This window comes from Scyliorhinus torazame, chromosome 4, assembly GCF_047496885.1.
Source record: "Scyliorhinus torazame isolate Kashiwa2021f chromosome 4, sScyTor2.1, whole genome shotgun sequence".
Taxonomy (NCBI): domain Eukaryota; kingdom Metazoa; phylum Chordata; class Chondrichthyes; order Carcharhiniformes; family Scyliorhinidae; genus Scyliorhinus; species Scyliorhinus torazame.
In genome coordinates this window covers 282,489,835-282,509,880 of record NC_092710.1, presented here as the reverse complement: position 1 = coordinate 282,509,880, position 20,046 = coordinate 282,489,835, and the positions used below count along the sequence as shown (strand labels likewise).

Genomic DNA, 20,046 nt, shown 5'->3' with positions numbered 1-20,046 from the left:
CAGCTCTCAATCAACCTCTGAGTTTCTTGTCATATTCTTCGAGAATACCTTACACTTGGGAAAGCCAACTTCTTGGGGGAAGGAGACACGTTTAATCTAACCTGCTGGGTGGAAGACCCCACTTGGTTCAGATGGAACACTTATTTTACACCCCACCCAATGGGTGCAATTTCAACCTATCCCACCAGTTGTGAAACTGACAGGGTGAGGTGCATTGTTGGCTTTACACCCCATCTGATTTTGCTCTCCAGTGATGTCAATGAGTAATACTGGGCTGGTGTAAAATTCACCTTTCGCCTAATTCCATGCATTTTCCACCTATTTTATTAGGTTAAAATTGCTGCCATCATGGAAAATTGCTGCCATCAGGGGTGGGATTTACCGGCTGTTCACACTGGCCGGAAATTTCCGGTCCCATGCGGCGCACGGGTTTCCCGGCAGGGAGGGTTCCTGTCAACTGGAAATCCCGTTGGCAACAGTGGGACCGGTAGATCCCTCCGGTGGGCTGCCTCCCCTGGCAAAAAACACCCGACAGAGTCGGTAAATCTCACCCCATATTAGTGTCTACTACTGTAGACATTGTTAAAGAAAACATGCGCAGCCTAATTTTTATTCCACAGTCCACTTAGTACTGTCACATTACCATCAATGTAATAAAATCAAAATATAAAGTATATGTTGATGGAATATTTCCTGTGATAATTTCTGAAATAGGACTAAAATATTGAATTGAGTGAGGTCAATCCTACACCTCTCAAAGGGCTTAGCAGAATCAGTAAAAGTAACGCATTATAAATACAATTCTCTCCACTGATTATGAATGTGGTGTAGAATTCCCTAAGGAGCTTACGCATCCAGCCCCCAGTTAATTTTACAAAGCAATTTATTTTTGATAAGTAATATATTTTTCATTTGATACAGATTAGCAGCAAAATCAACTATTACTGCGCTGCATATCAGCTAATTTCAGGTCAAGAGGACAGAGGATAAAGTTTTCTCCAGATGAGTAATAATGTACTAAATCTCAGTGGCACAATTGGAAATCCCATATACCAGCAAAAGACTTGCTAAGGGTGGCACAGTGGTTAGCTCTGTTGCCTCATGCCGCCGAGGACCCCGGTTCTTTCCCTGCCCAGGTCACTGACCGTGTGGAGTTTGCACATTCTCCCCATGTCTGCATGGACCTCACCCTCATAACTCAAAGATGTGCAGGCAGGTGGATTGGCCATGTAAATTGCCTCAATTGGGAAAAAAAAGAATTGGGTACTTTAAATTTAAATTTTTTTATTTAGAGTGACCACAATGCTGCCTGAACATATAGCAACAGTACCTTTAGCATCTCAGAAACCTGATAGAAATGTCATCAAACAAAGTTTGACATTCAGCTGTATTTCAACTTAGGGCCGCTTGCATTTGTCTACATCACTGGAACATATGGGGCGGGATTCTCCAACCTCCCGCCGGGTCGGAGAATCGGCGGGGGCGGCGTGAATCCCGCCGCTCCGACGCCGGCTGCCGAATTCTCCGGCACCGGTTTTTGGGCGGGGACGGGGATCACGCCGCCCCCGTCGGGGGCCGATGGCAGCGGACAGCCGGGCCCCCCCCCCAGCGATTCTCCGGGCCCCGATGGGCCGAGTGGCCGCCCGTTTTCAGCCAGCCCCACCGGCGTGAAATGGATATGGTCCATCATGGCGGGACGTGGCTTGTAGGCTGGCTAGCTGAGTCCTCGGGGGGTTGTGGGGGGATCCGGCCCTCAACGGGGCCCCCACGGTGGTCTGGCCCACGATTGGGGCGCAATGATCTGCGGGTGGGCCTGTGCCGTGGGGGCACTCTTTCCTTCCACGCCAGCCATGGCGGAGCCTTACAGAGGCAGGCTATGGTTGGTGCAGAGAAGAATCCCGCTGCGCACGTGCAGGAACGTGCCAGCCGGTCTGCGCATGCGCAGAACCACGCCAGCGGTTCTGCACATGCGCCAACTCGTGCCAGCCTACAAGCCTTCGTCTCCGGTTGACATGGCACCAACCCCTCCGCCGCTGGCCTAGCCCCCGGAAGTGCGGAGGATTCCGCACCTTCCGGTCGGCCCGATGCCGGAGTGCTTCGCGCCGATCTTTGCGACGGCCTCGGGCCATCTGGCCAGTTGCAGGAGAATCCCGCTGATGGATTCCCCATTTGGGAGGCGATGGGATGGATTCTCCGATTCTGCGGCTATGTCCGCAGGATCCATCTGGTCTTATGACCAACAAATCGGCGGCGCATCCGCACCGATCCTCCATCGGGCGGGGGGCTAGCAGCCGCGCCGCGTAAAACCCCCGGCTTTACCTGCAGATACAGTGGCAGAATGGACATGCCCATGGCCACGCATGCCGGTGGCCTGCTGCGGCCGCGCCGTTCAACAGTGCGCCGGCCGCGCGCGGACCCGTCCTCCAAAACTGCCCCCCCTGTGACCCCCATCGCCACCCCGGACTATCTCCCCATCAGTCCCCCCAAAGCCCCCCTGCCAGCAGAACGGCTCCCCCACCCGATTGTGACAGCACTGGACACAGTCTGCTAAAGTTGTGAGGACACGTGTCCCACGTCGTTGGGGACTCGGTCCATCGGGGGCGGAGCATCGGTGTCAGGTGACGTCGTGCGGCGTACTCCTTGAGTATGACATTTATGAGGGGGTGGAGCATCGGAAAAACGGCCCCGCCCCCGATTCCAGCATAAAAATGCATTCTCCGGCCGATCGCCAAATACGCTTTCGGCGCCGGCGATCTGAAAATCCAGCCCCATGGGCGCGATCTTTCCAAAGGGAACAAGGTCCTCGAGCGAGCAGGTTTAGCCGAGAAGCACATGGCTAGTCAACGCAACTCATGTTGTATAAGGGGCCTGAATGGGGTACGAGCGGCCAAGGGAACATGAAGCCCCATTTTTCACAATGGGAAGCTCCGCTCGCCGGAACGTCGCGTTGTAGTGAGAAATCGGGTCACCTTTTTTCAATATCCAAGGCCCCCCAAAAAATCCCCGACCTCTCCCTCAGCCCGAAAGCAATATGGGAGGGTCCACCGCCCCCGATGTCGAAATCGCGGCCGGCGATGGGGTGGAGAATCCATTTTGGTGCACAGAATTGGGGTCAGCGCCGGTTCCCTGATACTCCGGGCCACAAAAAGCGCCGCACTCAGAGAGTACGCCGCGCTGTAGGTCACCTATCTGCAGCCATTGCTGGAGGCCCGCCCCGCCCCCGACCGGCCGAAGTTCCGAGGGCGTGGATCTAACATGGTCCTGCCGGTTCGGGATATTAGCGTGGCAGCTGCGGACCTAGTCCACGGCCGCCCTGGTTGGGGGCTGGCTGGTCAGAGGGCAAGGGTGACCTTCTACGCGCCGGGCAATGTTTTGGCGGGCGGTCAGGGGCGGACGCGTGGCCGTTTGGAGAACATTTTTAATGTCCAACTCCGCGGTCTGATTAACCAAAGGAGCATTATGCAGCCGCTTGAGGCTGATGCCGTGCGCATGCGCGGCCTCTGACCCGGAGGTGCGGGGGCCCGTATCTGCAGCAGAAGCTGCTAGTTTTATGCTGAGTCCCTGCTAGCCCCCTGCAGGGCTCGGAATAGGTGGCCCTTTCACGCCAGTTTTTCTGGCGTGAAAGTTCACAGTTTGTACGACAGCATGGGGACATAGTTCCAAAAACAGAGATTCCAGCCCCAGTTTTTCTTCGACGCTCCATTCTCTGACCATTGAATGGAGAATCCCAGCCATAGATTCAGCCATTTTAATGTTTCCGTTCAGTTTATTTTAAGATTAGAAATAGCCATAAGGATATCTATGCATACAAGTTATAAAGTGAGGTCTTAGTCCTTTATACAATCATAATGTTTCAGTTCTCAGGGCAGCACGGTAGAATAATGGGCAGCACGGTAGCACAAGTGAATAGCACACAGCGTCAGGGTCCCAGGTCCGATTCCCCGCTGGGTCACTGTGCGGAGTCTGCACGTTCTCCCCGTGTCTACATGGGTTTTCTCCAGGTGCTCCGGTTTCCTCCCACAGTCCAAAGATGTGCAGGTTAGGTGGATTGGCCATGATAAATTGCCCTTAGTGACCAAAAAGGTTAGGAGGGGTTATTGGGTTACGGGGATAGGGTGGAAGTGAGGGCTTAAGTGGGTCGGTGCAGACTCGATGGGCCGAATGGCCTCCTTCTACATTGTATGTTCTATGTCTTGGTCAAACAATCTAGAATCGGAGGTTGGAATTCTCCAGCCATTGCGATTCTCTTTTCCCACCAGCAGGGTGTCCCCGCCCTCCTGTTTCCTGGCGGTTTTGCTTTCAATTCAGCATTTAAACAAGGTCTTTTTCTACATTTTAGTTTTTCTATAGTCAGAAAGCACACTAAGAACTCATTTTGCGCATTAATTTTCACACGCAATCATTTATCGCACAGGGAAATATCCTGCAAGGTGATAGAAATTAGGTAACCCAATCTCTGGAAAGAACAGAGTGATACATTAAGTAAATAGTGAGCACTGGCATATGTAAGATAACCTTTCTGTTCTGGAGGCAAAAAACTGCAAAAGAGTGCAGATTAAATCATACTTTGCTTTAGGAATGGAAATTCATTGGAAAAAAACAAAATGAAAGCAGCAGAGCAAAGATGTAATTATGTTACATCTCTGCCAATGCTTTGTCGAACCGAGTCCTTAGACAAAGTGCCAAAGGCAATTATAAGTGGTCATAAATAAATTGGTCCTATGCAGATGTTCCTGAAATTGATTCTGTATTAAAAACAGAAGGCATATTCATGCCTGTTTTGACATTGCCAGTGATTCTCTGAGGCTATCTTAGTGTATTGCCACTTTCGTCCTTTGAGGGCCAAACAGTTTGAAGGTTAACAAGTGCACATATTTGCCTTGTCAAGTAGAATGTAGTTAGAAATTGGCCACATCACTCATTGCAATTTGCTGGTCGCAAGCGGTACTTTCCTACCCAACATCCCATTGTATTACCTGAAGAACAGCAAGGCAACCCTCCTGGAGACTTGGCTAATATTTATCCTGGCCATAATCACTAAAACAAAGATTATCAACTCATTTAGCTCATTGCTGTCATTGAGACTTTGCTGTATGCAGGCTGGCATTTAAATCTTCCTGCACTTCACCAATAACGATGGCAGAATCCGACAACGGTTTGGCAAAGTGTGGTGGTCCACTGTAATAGGAGATGTAAGGTAGGACCTGCATTACAGGTTCGCCGGTAGCCCCTGCCGGCTGGCTCCGCCCACTAAGAACTGTATAAATATGCGTGACCTCCAGTGCCCTGCCATTTCGCCAGCTGCAGCAGGAGGCCACGCATCTGACTGTAATAAAGCCACAGTTGTACCCAACTTTAGTTTTTGTGCATTTGATCGTGCACCAATTTATTACAGTCAGATTTTCCACAGAATGGATATCCGAATTAAGCCCGATCGCCTGCAGCTGGATCCTCACTCGCCCGACGCCAGGAAAGACTTTACTCAGTGGCTAGCATGTTTCGAGGCTTACATCAACGTGGCGGACCCCGCGCCAATGGAGGCTCATAAGATAAATGTCCTGTACTCCAGACTGAGCTCCAGCATGTTCCCGTTGATCCAAGACACCACGACTTACACAAAAGCGATGGAACTCCTCAAAGAACACTGCACACAGAAGGAGAACACGCTCTTCGCCAGGCATGTACTTGCCACCCGCTCGCAACTACCTGGTGAGTCCATCGAAGACTTCTGGCGCACCCTAATTTCACTTGTCCAGGACTGTGACTGTCAGGCCGTCACGGCCGCCGAACATGCGAATCTCCTCATGCGCGATGCCTTCGTGACGGGGATTGCGTTGGACGGCATCCGAGAACGATTGCTGGAAGGGGCCACGCTCGAACTGGACGAGACGAAAACCTTGGCGCTCTCCATGACGGTCGCATCCCATAACGTAAAATCGTACCTCTCCCGTCTCGCTGCCCACCCTTCTACCCCTTCCTACTCCTCCTGGACCCCGCCAACAACCTCCTCAGCCGGGGCCCTGCCTTCACAATACGCCTGCGCCGCACGCCGATCCGTGCACCCCGGGGGTCCCCGCTGCTACTTCTGTGGTCAGCAGAAGCACCTCCGCCAACACTGCCCGGCCCGCACTGCAGTTTATAAAGCCTGCAGTAAAAAGGGCCACTTCGCGGCTGCGTGCCAGGCCCGCGCAGTCGCTGCGATCGTTCCCGCTATCGCCCCCTACGCACAATGGGAGCCGCCATCTTCTCCTCCCGGGTCCATGTGCGACCAATGGGCGCCGCCATCTTGTCCCGACCCCACAATGTGCGCACCATGGGCGCCGCCATCTTGTCCCGACCCCACAATGTGCGCACCATGGGCGCCGCCATCTTGTTCCTCACAGGGTGCCTGGACATCTCGACATCGGAACTGCACTGGCTCGCCACCCGAAGCATCCGATGGCTACCCGCAGCTCGCTTCGATGATGCTGGACCAATCTCGCCCGCACAACCTGGCCACTGCGTCGACGACGGTTAAAATCAACGGCCACGCGACTTCGTGCCTGCTGGACTCCGGGAGCACCGAAAGCTTTGTTCACCCAGATACGGTAAGGCACTACTCACTCGTGGTCCACCCGGCCAATAAAAGGATCTCCCTAGCCTTCGGATCCCACTCCATCCCGATCCGAGGCTTTTGTACAGTCACCCTCACTGTCCAGGGCGTAGAATTTAGTAACTTCCGCCTCTATGTCCTTCCTAATCTCTGCGCTGCACTCCTGTTGGGCCTCGACTTCCAGTGCAATCTCCAGAGCCTCACCCTCAAAATTCGGCGGGCCCTTACCCCCCCCTTACCGTTTGCGGCCTTGTGACCCTCAAGGTCGATCCCCCCTCCCTTTTTGCAAATCTAACTACGGATTGCAAGCCCGTTGTCACTCGGAGCAGACGGTACAGCACCCAGGACAAGACCTTCATCAGGTCCGAAGTCCAGCGGCTGCTTAAGAAGAGTATTATCGATGCCAGCAACAGCCCCTGGAGAGCCCAAGTGGTAGTGGTTAAAACTGGGGAGAAACACAGGATGGTCGTGGACTACAGCCAGACCACCAATCGGTATACGCAGCTCGGCGCGTACCCCCTCCCACGCATATCTGATATGGTCAATCAGATTGTGCAGTACTGGATCTTCTCAACAATTGACCTGAAATCCGCCTACCACCAGCTCCCCATCCGGAAGTCGGACCAGCCATACACTGCTTTCGAGGCAGACGGTCGCCTCTACCACTTCCTCAGGGTCCCTTTCGGTGTCACAAATGGGGTCTCGGTCTTCCAAAGAGATATGGACCGAATGGTTGACCAGTACGGTTTGCGGGCCACGTTTCTGTACTTAGATAATGTCACCATCTGCGGCCATGACCAGCAGGACCACGATGCCAACCTCGATAAATTCCTCCACACTGCCACCCTTCTCAACCTGACCTATAACAAAGAGAAGTGTGTGTTCAGCACGACCCGGTTAGCCATTCTCGGCTATGTAGTCCAAAACGGACTTCTCGGGCCCGACCCCGAGGGCATGAGTCCCGTCATGGAACTTCCCCTCCCCCAATGCCCCAAGGCCCTCAAACGCTGCATGGGGTTCTTTTCCTACTACGCTCAGTGGGTCCCAAACTATGCGGACAAGGCCCGCCCACTCATTCAGTCCACCCAATTCCCCCTCGCGGCTGAGGCACAACATGCTTTTGCCCGCATCAGAGCAGACATCGCCAAGGCCGGGATGCGGGTAGTGGACGAGTCACTGCCTTTCCAAGTAGAAAGCGACGCTTCAGACGTCGCCCTTGCCGCCACTCTAAACCAGGCAGGCAGACCCGTGGCATTCTTTTCCAGCACCCTTCATGTCTCTGAAATTCGACACTCATCCGTCGAGAAGGAGGCTCAAGCTATCGCTGAAGCTGTGCGGCATTGGAGGCATTATCTGGCTGGTAAGAGATTCACTCTCCTTACGGACCAACGGTCGGTAGCCTTCATGTTTAATAACACACAGCAGGGCAAGATCAAAAATGATAAAATCTTGCGGTGGAGAATCGAGCTCTCCACCTATAATTACGACATCTTGTATCGCCCCGGTAAACTCAACGAACCCCCAGACGCCCTCTCCTGAGGTACATGTGCCAGTGCACAAGTGGACCAACTCCGGGCCCTACACGACAGCCTTTGTCACCCGGGGGTCCCCCGACTGTACCATCTGGTCAAAGCTCGCAATCTGCCCTACTCCGTCGAAGAAGTAAGGACAGTCACCAGGGACTGCCAGGTCTGTGCGGAGTACAAGCCGCACTTCTACCGGCTGGACCATGTGCGCCTGGTGAAGGCTTCCCGCCCCTTTGAACGCCTCAGCGTGGATTTCAAAGGGCCCCTCCCCTCCATCGACCGTAACACGTATATTCTCAGTGTGGTCGATGAGTACTCCAGATTCCCCTTCGCCATCCCATGCCCCGATATGACGTCTGCCATCGTCATCATGGCCCTCATCACCATCTTCGCTCTGTTCGGTTTCCCCGCCTACATCCACAGTGACAGGGGATCCTCATTCATGAGCGATGAGCTGCGTCAGTTCCTGCTCAGCAGGGGTATAGCCTCCAGCAGGACGACCAGCTACAACCCCCGGGGAAACGGACAAGTAGAACGGGAGAATGGGACGGTTTGGAGGGCCGTCCAGCTGGCCCTATGGTCCAGGAACCTCCCAGCCTCTTGCTGGCAGGAGGTCTTCCTTGACGCTCTGCACTCCATCTGGTCACTATTGTGCACAGCCACTAATAACACACCCCATGAACGTGTTTTTACCTTCCCGAGGAAGTCCGGTGTGTCGCTCCCAACTTGGCTCGCTGCTCCAGGACCGGTCCTTCTCCGAAGGCACGTCCGACTCCAGAAGGCGGACCCCTTGGTGGACAGGGCTCACCTGCTCCACGCCAACCCTCAATATGCCTACGATGAGTTCCCCGATAGCTGCCAAGATACTGTCTCACTCAGGGACCTGGCACCGTCAGGTTCCACCCCAACACCCCCCCCCCCCCACCAATGCGCCCCCCCCCCACCTCCCACCGCGCCTCCAATTTTAACCCCACCAGGCCACCCCCCCTCCCCTTTTCCGCACAAGAGGACTTCTGCACGCTCCCAGAGTTCTCCGATGACTGGCCAGCATCAGCACCGCCACCACCGCCATCGGCGCCACCTCCACCACCGCCAGCACCGACTTCGCCTCCACTGTTATGCCGATCCCGACGAAGCGCCAAAGCACCGGACCGGCTGAACCTTTGACGGACTCCGGACTGTCAACATGGACTTTTCTTTCCCTACCACTGACCATAATTCCACGAATTGTATATAGTTTCACGTCACCCCCGCCGGACTCATTTTTAACAGGGGTTGAATGTGGTGATCCACTGTAACAGGAGATGTAAGGTAGGACCTGCACTACAGGTTCGCCGGTAGCTCCTGCCGGCTGGATCCACCCAGGGAGAACTGTATAAATATGCGTGACCTCCAGTGCCCTGCCATTTTGCCTGCTGCAGCAGGAGGCCTCGCATCTGACTGTAATAAAGCCACAATTGTACACAACTTTAGTCTTTGTGCAATTGATCGTGCATCACAAAGTGTCAGGCTCAGACTGAAAACAGGGGCATATCTCTCCAGTTGCATAGACCAGTGATGTCTCCATACCCTGAGCCTCTTTAAACAAAACAAATGTGTGGATGTGGTTTACACCATCATTCTGTCGGGGCAGCGCCTCATGGAGCCAGCAACCAGCTCCACGGAGATTCCGATGCCATTGTTAAAGGGCGCCATGATCAGCACTGAAACTGGACAGCTCCAAGCTCCCATCACGGAGGTATCGGGTCATCTTCCCCAACCCCCGCTAGCTCCTGACAATCATCGCTGGCATTCCACCTCCCCACCACCACCACAGAAGTATCGCCGGCATTCACCCCTCCCTCAGTGCCCGCTTTCCACCCACCACCACAGGCTCCCACCAGGGCCCGCCTTGGTAATGCCCCCTTACAAAGGTTGGCACTGCCAGGTCGAACAGTGCCAACCCAGCAGTGTCAGGGCACAGCCCGGTCATGTCTCCCCCCCACCAGGGGGCTATACTTAACTCTGCACACCCAGAGGGAGCCCCTCACTGATTCCCGTTTGGCCAAACCTGTTGTAAACCTCGTCGACATGACTTATGAATATTTAGTGAGGTGGAATCATGTGGCGGGGGCCCGTTAATATTATTCATTAAAATCTATTTAAATTGGGTTCCCGCCCTTTGCGGCCAGAAACACTCGGCTGGGGCAACGGAGAATGCCACTCTGAAATGTCAACTTTGTTTCTCTCTCCACAGCTGGTGCTTGACCTGCTGAGGTGCTTCGGCCCATCATGTTTGCACCGGCCATCAAGCACCTATCTATTCTAATCCCATTTTCCAGCACTTGGTCCACAGCCTTGTCTGCTGTGGACCAAGCTTTCCCAACAATTTTCAGTTTTTATTTCATCCTTCCAGCATTCACAGAATTTTGCTTTTATTTCAAAAGTACTCAGTTTATGAGGCCCTGAGTTCATAAAGTGTGCTGGCCAAAGATAAATGGGTGCTTTTCTGGTTAGCGATCAGTGGCTAGTGGTGTGCCCCAGGGATCAGTGTTGCGACCCCAATTGTTCACAATTTACATCGATGATTTGGATGTGGGGACCAAATGTAATGTGTCAAGGTTCGCAGATGACACTAAGGTGAGTGGTAGAGCAAAGTATGCAGAGGACACTGAAAGTCTGCAGAGGGTATAGATAGTTGAAGAGAGTGGGCAAGGGGGCAGCATGGTGGTGCAGTGGGTTACCCCTGCAGCCTCACGGCGCCGAGGTCCCAGGTTCGATCCTGGCTCTGGGTCACTGTCCGTGTGGAGTTTGCACATTCTCCCTGTGTTTGCGTGGGTTTCGCCCCCACAACCCAAAGATGTGCAGGGTAGGTAGATTGGCCATGCTAAATTGCCCCTTAATTGGAAAAAATGAATTGGGTACTCTAAATTTATTTAAAAAAAGAGAGTGGGCAAGGGTCTGACAGATGGAGTACAATGTTGGTAAATGTGAGGCCATTCATTTTGGTAGGAATAACAGCAAAATGAACTATTATTTAAATAGTAAAAAATAACAGCATGCTGCTGTGCAGAGGGACCTGGGTGTCCTTGTGCATGAATCATAAAAGGTTTGTTTTGCAGGTGCAGCAAGTAATTAAGAAGGCAAATGGAATTTTGTTCATCTTTGCAAGGGGGATGGAGTTTAAAATCAGAGAGGTTATGTTGCAGCTGTATAGGTTGCTGATGAGGCCACACCTGGAGTACTGTGTACGGTTTTGGTCTCCTTACTTGAAAAAGGATGTACTGGCACTGGAGGGGGTGCAGAGACGACTCAGGAGTTAAGAGGATTGGCTTATGAGGAGAGACTGAGTAGACTGGGACTATACTCATTGGAATTTAGAAGAATGAGGGGGGATCTTAGAGAACATATAAAATTATGAAGAGAATAGATAAGATAGAAGCAGGGAGATTTGTTTCCACTGGCGGGTGACACTAGAACTAGGGGCCATAGCCTCAAAACAAGAGAGGCCAGATTTAGGACTAAGTTGAGGAGGAACCTGTTCACCCGAAGGGTTGTGAATCTGTGAAATTCCTGTCCAGTGAAGCAGTTGAAGCTACCTTGTTGAATGATTTTAAGGCAAAGTTAGATGTATTTTTAAACAGTAAATAAATTAAGGGTTCTGGTGAGCAGGCGGGTAAGTAGAGCTGTGGTCACAAAAAGATCAGCCATGATCTTGTTGAATGGCTGGGCAGGCTCAAGGAACCAGATGGCCGACTCCTGCTCCTAGTTCTTATGTTCTTATGTTCCATACTCCCACAGTTGAATTATTAATTCACATAGATTGCAGTGGGGTTTACATCAAGTTAAAGGGTTAAAAATGCAATCTGCCTCTGTTCACTGTTTTGGCAAAGGTGTTAACTGCTTAAAAGAGCAACTTCAATGTGCATGGCTTTATCTATAAATGCAGTTGACTGTGAAACAGAATGAAAAGAATCATCCCCAAAATGTGTGAAAAAATGTGATTGTTTCTCTGTGCAGTTAATATACTAATCATTAGTGCTGAAGCTCTCACATTATCGAGAAATGAAAATAACAGCAAAGAATAACAACATAATCCTTCAATGCAAATGAATATCGAGGGAGGTGAATAATTCACAGCGATTCCACCATCACCAGTTTTGCATTGGCCAAAGAGGTATGCCCGATTGGGCAGAGTCTTGTTCATTTAAAAGTTGTGTTTCATTAGCCTTATAAAGTTTGCTGGTGGAACAGTCAATGTTGGTGTAAATTGATGTTGTGGTCCAACAAGCGCAGTGTCATTGACAACTTTGCCTGATACTGCAGCAATTGAGAAAGGACACGCAATTCTGGGGCAAAATTCTCCGGTATCGGCATCGCGCCACCCCAAAGGTGCGGAATCCTCCGCATCTTGGGGGGCCGAGCCCTAACCTTGAGGGGCTAGGCCTGCGCCGGACTGATTTCCGTCCCGCCAGCTGGCAGAAAAGGCCTTTGGTGCCCCGCCAGCTGGCGCGGAAATGACATTGCCGGGCGGCGCATGCGCGGGAGCGTTAGCGGCCGCTCACGGCATCCCCGCCCATGCGCTGTGGAGGGAGTCTCTTCCGCCTCCGCCATGGTGGAGACCGTGGTGAAGGCGGAAGGAAAAGAGTGCCCCCACGACACAGGACAGGCATTCTAGCAGCGGGACTTCGGCCCATCCGGGCCGGAGAATCGCGGGGTCGGGGCCCGCCAACAGGCGCGGCGCGATTCCCGCCCCCGCCGAATCTCCGGTGCCGGAGAATTCGGCAACAGGCGGGGGCGGGATTCACGGCAGCCCCCGGCGATTCTCCGACCCGGCGGGGAGTCGGAGAATCTCACCCCTGATGTTTGGAGAAATGGTACAAAGAATAAAGTGGCTGACCAAAACAAATGTGTCAGATTGCAGCAGGGCAGTGGACAAGGCTATTGAATGTTATGTATCATAAAATTGAAACTGAACTACAGGGCAGATGTATCACCACCACCCCCTCGCCTCACTGCATCATCCATAACTCCCCAAGCCATCACCACAAGCTGACCTAGAACTGTCCCAGTTTGCAGAATCAGGTCATCTGCGAAGGCTGATCAGACCCTACCTGGAGGCCTGCCCCTGAATCCTGACCAGTAACGTCAGCTTCGGAGCCTCTTCACAACTGGAACCTTATCACCTTAGACACTGTCAGACAGGGGGCCGTTTTTAGGTCTGAATTGTGCGTCCAGATGTTGCTCTTTACCAGAGCAAACCAGTTGGCATCCCGACCATTTAGAAGAGCAGATGCGATGCTTGGGTGTAACGAGCTACACAAGAGGAAAGATTTCTAATTAAAGTGACAATTTAGCATTGTCAAGCCACCCAACCTGCACATCTTTGGACTGTGGGAGGAAACCGGAGCACCCGGAGGAAGCCCACGCAGACAGGGGGAGAACTTGCAGACTCGACACAGACAGTCACCCGAAGTTAGGTGGATTGGCCATGATAAATTGCCCTTAATGACCAAAAAAGGTTACGAGGGTTATTGGTTACAGGGATAGGGTGGAAGTAAGGGCTTAAATGGGTCGGTGCAGACTAAATGGGCTGAATGGCCTCCTTCTGCACTGTGTGTTCTATGTCCTATGAGGCTGGAATTGAACCCGGGTCCCTCGTACTGTGAGGCAGCAGTGCTAACCCCCCCCCCCCCCCCACCCCCCCCATTCTTCTAAACTCTAGTACAAGTGATTAGCACTGTGGCTTCACAGCTCCAGAGTCCCAGGTTCGATTCCCGGCCTGGGTCACTGTCAGTGCGGAGTCTGCACGTTCGCCCCGTGTCTGCGTGGGTTTCCTCCAGGTGCTCCGGTTTCCTCCCACAGTCCAAAGACGTGCAGGTTAGGTGGATTGGCCATGATAACATTGCCCACAGTGACCAAATATTTAAGGAGGTGTTATTGTGTTACGGGGATAGGGTGAAAGTGAGAGCTTAAGTGAGTCGGTGCAGACTCGATGGGCTGAATGGCCTCCTTCTGCATTGTATGTTCTATGTTCTGTGAAATATAATCTTAACCGACTGAATCTCTGCTCATACGTCATTCCTGTCATCGCAGTAATCAGTCTGGTAAATCATAGAATCACAGATTCATAGACTCATATAATTTACAGTGCAGAAATAGGCCATTCGGCCCATTGAGTCTGCACCGGCCCTTGGAAAGAGCACCCTACTCAAGCCCACGCCTCCACCCTATCCCCGTACCCCAGTAACCCCACCTAACCTTTTTGGACACTAAGGAAACTAAAGAAATTCGGCATGTCCACATTGTAAATGCACAATCGAAAGCATCCTATCTGGCTGCATCACAGCCTGGTATGGCAACTGCTCAGCCCAAGACCGTAAGAAACTACAGAGAGTCCTGAACACAGCCCAGTCCATCACACAAACCCTCCTCCCATCCATTGAATCTGTCTACACCTCCCGCTGCCTTGGGAAAGCGGGCAGCTTGATCAAAGACCCCGCCCACCCGGGTTATTCTCTCTTCCAACTTCTTCCATCGGGCAGGAGATACAAAAGTCTGAGAACACGCACTAACAGATTCAAAAACAGCTTCTTCCCCACTGTTACCAGACTCCTGAATGACCCTCTTATGGACTGAACTGGTCTCTTCACACATCTTCTCTACTGGGTAATACTACATTCTGTATGCTCACTGGGGCGGGATTCTCCGACCCCCCCGCCGGGTCGGGGGGATCCTCCGGTGCCGGGGATTTGGCGGGGCGAGTGCTCCCGCGCTTGCGCCAACTCGCGCCGGCCGGTGGAGGCCCTTCGGCGCCGGTTGGCGTGGCGCCAAGCCCCTTCCCCGCCGGCCGGCACGGCGCAAACCACTCCGGCGCCGGCCTAGCCCCTGAACAAAGAACAAAGAAATGTACAGCACAGGAACAGGCCCTTCGGCCCTCAAAGCCCGTGCTGACCATGCTGCCCGACTAAACTACAATCTTCTAAACTTCCTGGGTCCGTATCCCTCTATTCCCATCCTATTCATGCATTTAACAAGATGCCCCTTAAATGTCACTATCGTCCCTGCTTCCATCACGTCCTCCGACAACGTGTTCCAGGCACCCACTCCCCTCTGTGTAAAAAACTTGCCTCATACATCTCCTCTAAACCTTACCTCTCACACCTTAAACTTATGCCCCCTAGTAATTGACCCCTCTACCCTGGGGAAAAGCCTCTGTCTATGCCCCTCATAATTTTGTAGACCTGTATCAGGTCGCCCTTAACCTCCGTCGTTCCAGTGAGAACAAACCGAGTTTATTCAACTGCTCCTCATATCTAATGCCCTCCATACCAGGCAACATTCTGGTAAATCTCTTCTGCACCCTCTCTAAAGCCTCCACATCCTTCTGGTAGTGTGGCGACCAGAATTGAACACTATACTCCCAAGTGTGGCCTAACTAAGGTTCTATACAGCTGCTACATGACTTGCCAATTCTTATACTCAATGCCCCAGCCAATGAAGGCAAGCATGCCTTATGCCTTCTTGACCACCTTCTCCACCTGTGTTGCCCCTTTCAGTGTCTTGTGGACCTGTACATCTAGATCTCTGACTTTCAATACTCGTGAGGGTTCTACCATTCACTTTATATTCCCTACCTGCATTAGCCCTTCCAAAATGCATTACCTCACATTTGTTGAAGGTGCGGAGGGTTCCGCACCTTTGGGGCGGCCCGACACCAGAGTGGTTCACGCCACTCCTCGGCGCCGGGATCCCCCGCCCCGCCGGGTAGGGGAGAATCCCGCCCCTGATGTCTGAGTCTATGGGCGAAACTCTCCTACCCGCCCCATTTCTGCCCCGACCGGCCGGCGGGGGTCTCCGTAACACCGGCCGGTCAATGGGGTTTCCCATTGTGGGGCAGCCCCACACCGTCGGGAAACCCCCGGGCGCCGGCAAAACGGAGACTCCCACCGGTGGAGAATGACGCCCTATATATTTATATTGTGCATTTATGTATGTCCTATGTTTTTTCATGTCTGGAATGATCTGTCTGGACTGGATGCAGAACAATAAATCAAATCCAAATCCAACGAAAGAGGGTTTAGCAGTCATATATGGGGCGGAATTCTCCCCAAACGGCGCGATGTCCGCCGACTGGCGCCCAAAACGGCGCCAATCAGACGGGCATCGCGCCACCCCAAAGGTGCGGAATGCTCCGCATCTTTGGGCGCCGAGCCCCAACATTGAGGGGCTAGGCTGGCGCCAGAGGGATTTCCGCCCCGCCAGCTGGCGGAAACGGCCTTTGTTGCCCCGCCAGCTGTTGCGGAAATGACATGTCGGGGCGGCGCATGCGCGGGAGCATCAGCGGCCGCTGACAGTTTCCCGCGCATGCGCAGTGGAGAGTCTCTTCCGCCTCCGCCATGGTGGAGACCGTTGTGGAGGCGGAAGGGAAAGAGTGCCCCCACGGCACAGGCCCGCCCGCGGATCGGTGGGCCCCGATTGCGGGCCAGGCCACCGTGGGGGCACCCCCCGGGGTCAGATCGCCCCGCGCCTCCCCCAGGACCCCGGAGCCCGTCCACGCCGCCTTGTCCCACCGGTCAATAGGTACTTTAATTTACGCCGGCGGGACAGGCAATTTATCGGCGGGACTTCGGCCCATCCGGGCCGGAGAATCGAGCGGGGGGGCCCGCCAACCGGCGCGGCCCGACTCCCGCCCCCGCTGAATATCCGGTACCGGAGACTTCGGCAACCGGCGGGGGCGGGATTCATGGCAGCCCCCGGCGATTCTCCAACCCGGCGGGAGGTCGGAGAATGACGCCCCACGATGTGAAGAAATTCCACCAATATGTGCACGGCCGATGATTTAACATAGTCACCGACCATAAGTCACTCCTGGAGGACAAACCAATATCACCAATAGCCTCGGTGCAGCGTTGGGACCTACTGCTGAAGGACAACAATTATGCTTTCCAGCATCGGTCAGTTACGCAAGTTGTCAATGCAGAGGCATTGAGCTGACTCTCCCTGCCGAAAAATGTACCTCCTCCACCAGTACCCCAGGAAATCATATTATCTTTGAATTTCTTCAACACTTCAACTCTGGGGTGGTCCCGGCGGATTGGACATTAGCAAACGTGACACCACTGTTTAAAAGAGGAGGTAGGCAGAAAGCGGGTAATTATAGGCCAGTGAGCTTAACTTCGGTAGTAGGGAAGATGCTGGAATCTATCATCAAGGAAGAAATAGCGAGGCATCTGGATGGAAATTGTCCCATTGGACAGACGCAGCATGGGTTCATAAAGGGCAGGTTGTGCCTAACTAATTTAGTGGAATTTTTTGAGGACATTAACAGTGCGATAGATAACGGGGAGCCAATGGATGTGGTATATCTGGATTTCCAGAAAGCCTTTGACAAGGTGCCACACCAAAGGTTGTTGCATAAGATAAAGATGCATGGCATTAAGGGGAAAGTAGTAGCATGGATAGAGGATTGGTTAATTAATAGAAAGCAAAGAGTGGGGATTAATGGGTGTTACTCTGGTTGGCAATCAGTAGCTAGTGGTGTCCCTCAGGGATCAGTGTTGGGCCCACAACTGTTCACAATTTACATAGATGATTTGGAGTTGGGGACCAAAGGCAATGTGTCCAAGTTTGCAGGCGACACTAAGATAAGTGGTAAAGCAAAAAGTGCAGAGGATACTGGAAGTCTGCAGAGGGATTTGGATAGGCTAAGTGATTGGGCTAGGGTCTGGCAGATGGAATACAATGTTGAGAAGTGTGAGCTTATCCATTTTGGTAGGAATAACAGCAAAAAGGATTATTATTTAAATGATAAAATATTAAAACATGCTGCTGTGCAGAGAGACCTGGGTGTGCTAGTGCATGAGTCGCAAAAAGGTTGTTTACAGGTGCAACAGGTGATTAAGAAGGCAAATGGAATTTTGTCCTTCATTGCTAGAGGGATGGAGTTTAAGACTAGGGAGGTTATGCTGCAATTGTATAAGGTGTTAGTGACGCCACACCTGGAGTATTGTGTTCAGTTTTGGTCTCCTTACTTGAGAAAGGACGCACTGGCACTGGAGGGTGTACAGAAGAGATTCACTAGGTTAATCCCAGAGCTGAAGGGGTTGGATTACGAGGAGAGGTTGAGTAGACTGGGACTGTACTCGTTGGAATTTAGAAGGATGAGGGGGAATCTTATAGAAACATATAAGAATATGAAGGGAATAGATAGGATAGATGCGGGCAGGTTGTTTCCACTGGCGGGTGAAAGCAGAACTAGGGGGCATAGCCTCAAAATAAGGGGAAGTAGATTTAGGACTGAGTTTAGGAGGAACTTCTTCACCCAAAGTGTTGTGAATCTATGGAATTCCTTGCCCAGTGAAGCAGTAGAGGCTCCTTCATTAAATGTTTTTAAGATAAAGATAGATAGTTTTTTGAAGAATAAAGGGATTAAGGGTTATGGTGTTTGGGCCGGAAAGTGGAGCTGAGTCCACAAAAGATCAGCCATGATCTCATTGAATGGTGGGGCAGGCTCAAGGGGCCAGATGGCCTACTCCTGCTCCTAGTTCTTATGTTCTTAACATGCCTGTATCAGCTGGCCACGTTTGTAATTGGACCCAGAGGGATCCCATTCTGTAGAAAATCAAGAGGATGATACAGACCAGGTGGCACTATGAAAAATCCAACCACTTGATTTGTCCTGGCTGGTGTTGAGCTTCTTGAGTGTTTTTGGAGCTGCACTCATCCAAGCAGGTGTAGAGTATTCCATTACACGCCTGGCTTGTGCTTTGTAGATAGTGGACAGGCTTGGGGGGTCAGGAAGTGAATTACTCACCGTCGGATTCTTAGTCTTGACCTGCCCTGGTAACCACAGTATTAATATGGCTAGTCCAGTTCAATTTCTGATCAATGGAACCCCCAGATGTTGATTGTTGGGGATTCATCAATGGTAATGCCATTGAATATCAAGGCTGGTGTTTAGATCCTATCTTGTATGAGATGGTCATTGTCTGGCACTTGTAAACATGAATGTAACTTGCCACTTGTCAGCCCAAGCCTGGATATTTTCCAGATCTTGCTACATTTGGACATGGACTGCTTCATTATCTGAGTGCTGAACATTGTGCAGAACATTGTGCAGTCATCCGCAAACATTCCCACTTCTGACCTTATGATGGAAGGGACGTCATTGATGAAGCAGCTGAATATTGTTGGGCCGAGGACACTACCCTGAGGAACTCCTGCAGTGATGTCCTGGAGCTGAGATGATTGACCTCCAACCATCACAACCATCTTCCTTTCTGCCAGATATGACTCCAACCAGGGGAGAGTTCTCCCCTTGATTCCCATTGACTCCAATTTAGCTAGGGCTCCTTGATGCCATACTCGATCAAATACTGCCTTGATGTCAAGGGCAGTCACTCTCACCTCACCTCTGGCATTCAGCTCCTTTATCCATGTTTGAACCAAGGCTGTAATGAGGTTAGGAGCTGATTGACCCTGGGGACCTGGGGGAACCCAAACTGGGTGTCCATGTACAGGTTATTGCTGAGTAAGTGCTGCTTGCAGGCACTGTTGATGACTTCATCATCACTTTGCTGATGATAGAGAGTAACTTATAGGACGGTAATTGGCTGGGTTGGGTTTGTCCTGTTTCTTCTGTACAGGACACACCTGGGTAACTTTCCACATTGCTGGGTAGATGTCAGTGTTGTAGCTGTACTGGAATATCTTGGTTAAGGGTGTGGCAAGTTCTGGAGCACAAGTCTTCAGTACTATTGCCGAGACATTGTCAGGGCCAATAGCCTTTTCAGTATCCAGTGTGTTCAGCCGTTTCTTGATATCACGTGGAGTGAATTGTATTGGCTGAAGACTGACATCTGTGATGCTGGGGACCTCTGGAGGAGACCGAGATGGATCATCCACTCGGCACCTCTGGCTGAAGATTGTTTTGAAAGTCTCAGCCTT

At 52.0% G+C, this 20,046-nt stretch overlaps 1 protein-coding gene across 7 annotated transcripts in view; it reads right to left on the bottom strand.

The window, feature by feature from the left end:
- Positions 1-20,046, bottom strand: part of LOC140410977 (glutamate receptor ionotropic, kainate 2) — a 682,991-nt gene that overhangs the window by 238,604 nt on the left and 424,341 nt on the right. The window lies entirely within an intron of this gene.